This window comes from Podarcis bocagei, assembly GCF_964188305.1.
Source record: "Podarcis bocagei genome assembly, chromosome: 3".
Taxonomy (NCBI): Eukaryota; Metazoa; Chordata; class Lepidosauria; order Squamata; family Lacertidae; genus Podarcis; species Podarcis bocagei.
In genome coordinates, this window is record NC_138127.1 from 24,584,928 (window position 1) to 24,593,169 (window position 8,242).

The following is an 8,242-nucleotide window of genomic DNA, read 5'->3' on the forward strand; positions in this document are numbered from 1 at the left end:
AAAACTGTGGGTCTCGTGGTCTGATAAAATCTCCTGAGGAGAAGGGAGAGAAAGCCTTAAGAGGATGTCTAGTAGCCAAGGTACACTGCATTGCTCTTCCCTGCATCCAGCAAAACATATTTTCAAAGTAAGAAAATCTATGCAAATATTACATTTGTTGCAGAACTCAGAATTTTGCACTGAGGCAGAACATACTGTATACTAAGAAGGGTTTTTTGGGGGGTATGGGGGAGTTAAGTGATGCTTTTCCTTGTCAATACTTGATTTATCGATCTATTGTAGGCTGGGTGGCACCCGCAACACATTTACCACATTATAAATGTTTAAAAGCAGCAGTAAAATATATATTTTAGCATCAAGGAGATTTTTGTATTTCCTCTCTGGAAAAAAGCTATATGGGTGGTTTTAAAAAATCTACTTGCTTAAGACCTGGGAGATTGGAAGATCCAGCACAGACTCTAAATCCACAGTGATCAATGCTGCAGTCCAGTGCACACTTACTTGGGAGTAAGTCCCATCCATAGGATCAGGTTGGCAGTGTGCCTAATTCTGCATTTAACTGTAGCCTTCCTACTGGGCCTTGAGCCAAAGTTCATTGTCCTGATAGGCAAATCTAGTCAAGTTTAATGGTCTTGCAGAGTTTTCAGAGCATCCTTGTCTTCACTCTGAAGCAATACAAGGGAGCCAATAAGGGGGGGTGGGGTGTTGAGTGGTATAAACCCCTGAAACTTTCGCACACAAGTCTAGACTAAAGGGCTCTTACATAGCCCAAAATGAGAAGCGGAGACGTTTGTAACCCGTATAAACGAAGCATCCGAGATCTGGTGTATTTTTTTAAAAAGAGGAAATACCCAACAGCAACTTTTAGCTTCAGCTTTTCGTTTACCCATTCCCGCGAGAAGGAAAGGCGCGAGTAATTAAGCAATAGACTTGAATCACTTATAGCGCTGCCAAGACCAAACCACAAAGCAAAACAGTTGGCGTAAATCATTAGGCGATTAACAGCTCAGGAGGAAGAAATAGTTTCTGGGCTATGGAAAGAGATGTTTTGTTTTGTTCTCTTAAACACACACAGCCAGAAGGTACGTTTAATCGCTCTGCGAAACTGACAAGACTCGACAATACCTTCCCAGTTCCTGCCCGAGACCTGACGCTCAACAGAAGCGCACAGGCAGTAGAAGCGCCCGCTCAACGGATGCTTTTAAATATATATAAATATACCCCCACCCCAATATACACACACGCGGTGCTAATGCAACCGAGAATCTCTCGCTTCTGTAGCAGCCAGCCAACGTGAGCGATCTTGTTCGTTGCTCTTCTCGCTGCCTACCTGCATACATGCACGCGCACGCTCTCCTCTCCAGCGCTCCACTCGGAGCGCGTCTGCTCCTCGGCCGGTGCGCACCCAGGAGGCATTTAAAGCAGCGAGGAGGACGCGGCTTCTGTCCGGGGTGTGTTTTCTGAGCTTCCAGCGCCACCTGCCGGGCAGAAGCAGCAACGCAGCTACTCGCCCCCCAAAGAACCCGAGCGGAGCCAAAGCATTATAAGGAGATATATTCCCAGCGCCCCCATCCCGCCCCGGCCGCTCCTTCCAGACTGGAGTTCCCACCACCAACACCCTTCGAACACGTTTCTCTTTTTAGTTTGGCCAAAACGCTGATCCGATCGCTTAGCAACAGTTTCGCTGACTTTTCTGCTTTCCACTGCACAATTTATGAGCTGCCTTTCTTGAGTTGGCAGCAGCCAAGAAACGCCGCCGCTCTGAATTTATTTCAGTTTATTTGCAGTCACCCGGACCTTGAGAAAAAAGAAGCAGCAGAAGCAGATCTCTTTCAGACGCGTCGATCCCCGGCCAGAGAATCATTTCGCACACAATGAAAACAAAACGCAATCTTGCACACAGCAAACGTGAGTAATTGCCCCCAGAACAAAACTACCGACTGGAAAGGAGAAACTTACATATAAGGAGCCGTTGCACAGCCAGAGAAGGCGCGGGATGAAGGCGAGAGAGAGAAAGAGCTTCCGACGTGTGAAGCAGTTGCAACCAGGGATTTCCCTTGCCCACGTCGAGGGGGATTCCTTGCCCACCCCCAACTCCCACTCAGCTTGATAAAAATGGGGCGCAGGAACTAAAGATCCCCAGGGACAAACGATGCGCGCCTTTCTTTTTAAACGCCACTATTCTAAGCAATCGCCAACGGAGAGAAAAAGGCAGCAAACCAGTAACTATTTGAGTGTGCAGCCTTTTCAGAGCCCAGAACTGCAGAAGCAAGAGCTGATGAGAAGCCGTCGGATGCCACGCTCGTCTTTGATTCCCTCCCTCCTGAATCATCTGCCCTTTAGGGGGAAAGCTGACCGGAGACCCTCGACGACCTCCTGCCATCAAATCCGAGGACATCGCCCCCCCCCCCGCGCCCTATAAAATCCACGCTTCCACCGCAGGGAGCCCGCGCGCTCCGGCTCGCCCGCGCCGCCAGCCCCGGCGCACCAGCAGCGCCTCTCGCCTGGGGCGCCTTCGCGCGCGGGCTGCTGCTGCTGCTGCAAGGGCTCGGCCGGCACGAGGCGAGAAAGGGCTCCCTCTCCGCCGCGCGCGCACAGACCTGGGCTGGCAGGGCTGGCAGGGCTGGCGGGGAGGGCGGCGGCGACGGAGCCGGCTTCAGGAAGGAGGCAGCGGCAGCAGCGGAGGGGAAAGGTCCTGGGCACCTTGAGGCAGGGCGCGGCCAGAGGCAGGAGCGGTGGCGGCGTCGAGAGGAGCGGCTGCTGCTGAGGCGGCGGCTGCTGGGCTGCGAGGGGTCGCTCCGTCCGGCAAGCCTCGCCTTCTCCGAGTGGGAAGAGCCTCTCGCCAAGCGCGCTCCTTAAGAGAGGGCTGCTCCCAACTCCGCGCTCGCCTCTCGTAAGCGGTTACGAAACGGCGGCGGGAAAAGGTGGACGGCTGCCACGGGATGAGCTAGGCGCTCCTCTCCTCTCCCCTCTCCTCGCTAGTAGGGGAAGAGCGAGCAGCGCCCGCTCGCCTGCTTGGAAAGGGGCGCATACCTCGCCGCATTCCTGAGGCATGAGGAGTCCCGCGCGAGCGCAGCCGCAGCCCCCGCCGCGGAAGGGCTCGCGGGGAGGGGGGCAAGGAGGGGGGAGGCAGGCAGGGGCGGGGGCGGGGAGGGGGCAGCGGCCGCCCAGCCAAGAACACACGTAGCTGCTGCTCTCCGGGCTCCTCCGCGCCCGAGCCAAGCAGCAGCAGCAGCCGCGCGGCAGTGGCTTCTGGCTGAGGCGGGGGCCGGATGGGAGCCCAGGACAGAGAAGCAGCCAGCCGCTGGGGACCTCCGGCGCTTAGCTCGCACCCGGGAGGCTGGCGGGGGGGGGGGGAGATGTCCCTGAATCCACAAGAGGAAAGATGTGGTCTTCACTGAGAGAAGTTTGAAGTGGAAATACTTGCGGGAAATTGAAGTGACCCTGAATTTCTTGGGAGCATTTATTATTATTATTATTATTATTATTATTATTATTATTATTATTATTTTGCGCGAGGGGATTATTTCGTGTGGGGAGCTCACGCATTCGGGAGCCAAGGGGTGTGAGGCACGCGCCTTTCTAGAAAGTCCAAAGTCTCCTTCGGCATTCAAAAGTTCTGCAAACTCGCGGGTGCGAAATTGAGTGAAAAGCAGTCATCTGTACTTGGTGAGCGGGCCGTCCCAAGCGCACAGGATTGCATTCCCTGGTATCGGGGAGAGAGGGGGGGAAACCCTCACTCGAGTGTGAAATTTGGTGGGAACCCGGAGAATGCTGTTCTCATGCGGGGAAATTAAAATTAAAACGTTGAGGGGCGCCCTGAGGAGAGACAAAACGCACGGGGTTTTCTCATCTCCGGTTTTGACGCCGCCCTCTTTCACACGTTGCTCACCCATTTCTAACCAGTGTATACTAATCCTTCTACTGCAAGGTCGCCCCTCACTCACCCACCCTTGAAGTCATCACCTATAAAAAATAAATAAACACAACTCAGGAAGCGGCTGCCCAGTGCATTTCTTTGGCTGAAACGGGCGCGCTTCGCAACCCAGCTCCAGCTGAAGTACTTGGATTCCTGTCGACTCGCAAGTCCCACTGGGGAGGGAGCAGGGCTTTCACCCGGCTTAAATCTTCATTTTGTTTAGTTTGAGGCGGAAGAAGAAGGAAGGAGTAGCAGGAATGCAACGTCCAAGTTTGACCATCATTTCCTCAGACCCTGGAAAGTGGCGCCTCGTCTCCCGCGCCTTTCCTTCGAGGGAGAGCGCGCTTCTGCTCGCCGGCACGTGGGCCGGCCGGGCAGCCCGGGATTTTGGGCGGGAAAGGCGGGACAGAGCCTGGCGAGAGAAGCTGCGCGAAGCCCGACATTCGTGGAAATTTGGAAGCCTTCCGAGAGCGCTTCTAGTCATCAGCTCAGCAAAGCCCACTGGGCAACCCAGTCAGATGGGCGGGGTACAAATAATAAAATCACGACTACTTGACAGCCCTGCCTGCGATTTTTACAGCCCATTGGGGGAGGGGGTCTTTCCTTCCACAGCAAAGCATTAGAAAAACCAAAGAAGTCTCGTCCTCAAAAAAAAAAAAGCTACCTCACACCGAATCAGTCCGTCTAACTAACTGGCAGCTGCTCTCTGTGGGTTCCGACAGGGGACGTTTCCCGGGCCGACCTGGAAATGCCGGGGATTGAATCTGGGTCCTGCAGAACAGATGCTCTGCTGCTGAGCTACGACCCTTCCGCATTGTGAAGCCTCCAGAGGGGCGCCATTGAGCCTCCCGGCCCGCGCGCGCCCGCGCGAGCTGCCAAAACTGGGTCTTTGACCCGGGTGAAATAAAGCCTAGTTTGGCCCCCGCCCAAAGTATCCCTAGACATATACAGTGTGCCACTGAAAGGAAAGGTTGGAGAGAAGCTATGCTTCAGCGCCGGGGAGAGAAGAAAGGTTGCCGCTGTGTCCCCGTGCAGGAACTGTCCCGCTGAGAGGGGAAAGTGGTGAGAAAGGAAGAACCGAAGCGAGTCGAGCGGGGCTTTGGGAACTCCATGGCTTCCGCCCGCTTGTGCCCTAGGATTTATCCCCGTAGAGGCAACCGGGAAAGTGGACAGTATCAACCACCTCCTACTCCCACCAACAGGACGCCTAGGCAGGCCTGCGGTTAGGCTGCTCCACTGAAGAACCTTTAACGCAGCCGCTCTTCGCTTGCGAGGTAGAAAAGCCATGATTAGGACCGCACGGGAAGAGGGAGCGGCAGCAGTTGCCTCGTCGGCCTCTGAAAAAACCAAAGTGAACAGCTATGCTTTTTGAGAACGCTGCCGAACAGTCATCTACAAGTTGGTCTACGGGCCTTCTCTGAAGCCAAGGTCTAGCTCTCCTGGCTTTTTTCAGACTGCGAGCTGAGGGCACATTCGCGCATGCTCCCTGCTCACAGAAAACGAGGGCGTAAGGGAGCGGGGAACACTAGACCACTTCTCCCTGCCCTCTAGCGTTCTGTGTGCAGGGATCCATCCATTGACTTGATGGTGGACAAGCATTCCATCAGTTATGCCTCCACCTGGTGCAGCCCAGACCCGAGTCTACCGCCTCAGCCCTGGAAAGATGGGAAATGCACGCGTTTAGCTTCCTCACACTCCTTAGGCTAAAAACAGAGAAGCCCAGCAAAGAGTGTCGCTCCTCTCAGCGGCAGATCCATTCCACACCATAGAGTTAAAGCACATTCGATGCACGTGTAAAGCGCATGGCCTCGCCCCCAAAACAACCATGGAAGCGCTTTCAATGTATTTGCACTAAATCCCAGAGAAGGCAGGGTATTTATAAGCCTCGCAGCAACTCCCCCCAAAATAAAATAATCCCCGTCCGTGAGATTTAGGCGCAACTCATCTTGGCCAAGCTCGTGTCCAGAATCTACCCGAGAAGCGAAAGAATTCTGTATGCCTCTGGTGGCGCAGCGCACACCTTAGAATGAGTCCACCTTGATACCCGGGGGCGCACCGGCCGAGTCCTGAACCACAACGTGCATCCAGCTGCAGAAAAGGGAAAGTGGGCAAGAAAGGGAAAGAGATCCTGGAAGAAAAAGGATAGGTGGACTCAAAGGCTCTGACGTGCATACCAGCACCTCACCTCGCGGTGCTGCTGCCCTTTGCCTACCTATACCCAGTCGCTTTTGAATTATGATGTTGGAGGAGACTCTTGAGAGTCCCATGGACTGCAAGAAGATCAAACCTCTCCATTCTTCAGGAAATCAGCCCTGAGTGCTCACTGGAAGGACAGATCCTGAAGCTGAGGCTCCAGTACTTTGGCCACTTCATGAGAAGATTAGACTCCCTGGAAAAGACCCTGATGTTGGGAAAGATGGAGAGTACAAGGAGAAGGGGACGACAGAGGAGGAGATGGTTGGACAGTGTTCTCGAAGCTACCAGCATGAGTTTGACCAAACTGAAGGCAGTGGAAACCAGGAGTGCCTGGCGTGCTCAGGTCCATGGGGTCAAGAAGAGTCGGACATGACTAAACGACTAAACAACAACAACAAAGCCAGTCGCGCAGGATGGTGTAGATACGCCTCCCTCGTACCTGGGAGAAACGAGGCCCGTTTCCCGCTACCCTGCCCGTGCTTTCTCTCGGTCCCAACGACGCATCAGGCGAGGCTCCTTCTCCCAAGCCAGTGCCCCCCCCCCCACCTTACCTGGCTTTGGAAAGAAGACGAGAGGCGCGGGGCGCGCAGGAAAAAGTGGCCCCGGAGACTCCGCTGCGCGTCTACCTCTGCCCCCGCGCAGGTGTGCCTTATTCTGATTACCCAAGCGCCGGGCCGCGTCGCAGTCCTACAGGCAGCGCCAAGGCGAGGAGGCGCAGCATCAAAAGAGACGCCTTTCTTCGCGCGCCCCGCGGAACCGAGAGACAGGGGTGCAGCGGGCAGGGCGAGACCCGGGAGGGGGAAAGAGGGGAAGAAACGCAAAAGGAGGAGAACCCGGGCCGAGCAAGCCTCCTCTCCTGGCGCAGACTCCCCGATCCTTCCGACTCCCGCCTGGACATTCAAAGCAAGCACGTACGCGCTGCTCGCCGGCGTCGGTCCTTCGCTCCGCGCGGGTTAGGGCTCCAGATTATCTCCAGTATTTCTGCTGCTGCCGCTGCATCTGCTGCGCCCACCGCGCTCTGCTGGCCGAGGGAAAGATAAGCCGCCCTTCCGAGATCGAGAGGTCCCAGCTGCCCAGAACTGCCACATCCAGAGAGCTCCCACTCAGGCACCAGAAATGGGCTTCCTTTTTGTCAGGGACCGTTTAGAAGGGCTTCCCTTTAACCCTCCTCTGCGCGGAATTCTGCGTAGGAGGGGGAAAACGGAGCAAGGTCCATTTGTTGTCCAATAGCCCTCCCTAGTGGCCGCTGTTGTTATTACAATCAGCAGGAAATCTTGCCATATCCACCCACCTTTCCATCTGGCAATAACGGGTTGCTATCACCTCCTGGTAAATAGAAGGGGAAGAAATGGAGGCAGTGAGAGATTTTACTTTCTTGGGCTCCTTGATCACTGCAGATGGTGACAGCAGTCACGAAATTAAAAGACGCCTGCTTCTTGGGAGAAAAGCAGTGACAAACCTAGACAGCATCTTAAAAAGCAGAGACTTCACCTTGCCAACAAAGGTCCATGTGGTTAAAGCTATGGTTTTCCCAGTAGTGATATATGGAAGTGAGAGCTGGACCATAAAGAAGGCTGATCACCAAAGAATTGATGCTTTTGAATTATGGTGCTGGAGGAGACTCTTGAGAGTCCCATGGACTGCAAGAAGATCAAACCTCTCCATTCTTCAGGAAATCAGCCCTGAGTGCTCACCGGAAGGACAGATCGTGAAGTACTCCAATACTCTGGCCACCTCATGAGAAGAGAAGACTCCCTGGAAAAGACCCTGATGCTGGGAAAGATTGAGGGCACAAGGAGAAGGGGACGACAGAGGATGAGATGGTTGGACAGTGTTCTCGAAGCTACCAGCATGAGTTTGACCAAACTGCGGGACGCAGTGGAAGACAGGAGTGCCTGGCGTGTTCTGGTCCATGGGGTCACGAAGAGTCAGACACAACTAAACAACAACAACAACAACAAAAACAGCTAGGTTTGGGGTGTTGTTGCCTGGCGCAACAGCATCAAAGCCGCATTTCCTTCCACCACCCCCCTCACTACACGGCAAGAACTTTAAGAAAAGTTGGTAGAATTGGATGGCATTGACACACACCATAGACTCCTGTGAGGGCATGAACTATCATGCCAA

The 8,242-nt window shown here is 54.4% G+C and overlaps 1 protein-coding gene across 9 annotated transcripts in view; it reads right to left on the reverse strand.

Moving 5' to 3' along the window:
• The window catches only part of COL12A1 (collagen type XII alpha 1 chain), a 112,124-nt gene extending 104,898 nt beyond the window's left edge, over positions 1-7,226 (reverse strand). For 3 of the 9 annotated variants that reach the window (XM_081187302.1, XM_081187305.1, XM_081187306.1), the window contains exon 1: positions 7,031-7,226. The gene's annotated coding sequence lies outside the window, so the exon portion shown is untranslated. Of the gene's footprint in view, positions 1-1,330; positions 1,349-2,611; positions 2,629-2,703; positions 2,743-7,030 lie in introns of those variants that run through there. The other 6 variants (XM_081187307.1, XM_081187303.1, XM_081187308.1 and 3 more) reach the window with 6 other exon arrangements.
• Positions 7,227-8,242: the final 1,016 nt, after the last annotated feature.